General features: G+C 48.4%; 1 protein-coding gene and 1 long non-coding RNA gene across 2 annotated transcripts in view; both read left to right on the top strand.

Moving 5' to 3' along the window:
• The window catches only part of LOC111646870 (protein NLRC3-like), a 20,897-nt gene that overhangs the window by 13,582 nt on the left and 6,687 nt on the right, over positions 1–628 (top strand). The gene's annotated exons all lie outside the window — the stretch shown is intronic.
• LOC147817279 (uncharacterized) overlaps positions 1–628 on the top strand; it is a 12,421-nt gene that overhangs the window by 8,551 nt on the left and 3,242 nt on the right. The window lies entirely within an intron of this gene.

Here is a 628-nt window from a genome sequence, read left to right on the forward strand (position 1 = left end):
AAGGAAACCTGATCTTCTATGAATCAGACCTGACAGAGTGTGGCATCGATATCAGAGCAGCCTCAGTGTACTCAGGAGTGTTCACACAGATCTTTAAAGAGGAGAGAGGCCTGTACCAGGACAAGGTGTTCTGCTTCGTCCATCTGAGTGTTCAGGAGTTTCTGGCTGCTCTTCATGTCCGTCTGACCTTCATCAAGTCTGGAGTCAATCTGATGTCAGAAGAACAATCAACCTCCAAGACGTCTGAACCAAGACGAGACAAATCCACAGAGACAAACCTCTACCAGAGAGCTGTGGACGAGGCCTTACAGAGTCCAAATGGACACCTGGACTTGTTCCTCCGCTTCCTCCTGGGTCTTTCACTGCAGACCAATCAGACTCTCCTACGAGGTCTGATGTTACAGACAGGAAGTGGCTCACAGACCAATCAGGAAACAGTCCAGTACATCAAGAAGAAGATCGAAGAGACTCCCTCTGCAGAGAAAAGCATCAACCTGTTCCACTGTCTGAATGAACTGAACGATCGTTCTCTAGTGAAGCAGATCCAACAGTCCGTGAGATCAGGACGTCTCTCCACAGATAAACTGTCTCCTGCTCAATGGTCAGCTCTGGTCTTCATCTTACTGTC

The sequence above is a fragment of the Seriola lalandi genome, unplaced genomic scaffold, assembly GCF_002814215.2.
Source record: "Seriola lalandi dorsalis isolate HSWRI2012SDOR001 ecotype SW California unplaced genomic scaffold, Sedor1 jcf7180002054977, whole genome shotgun sequence".
Lineage (NCBI taxonomy): Eukaryota > Metazoa > Chordata > Actinopteri > Carangiformes > Carangidae > Seriola > Seriola lalandi.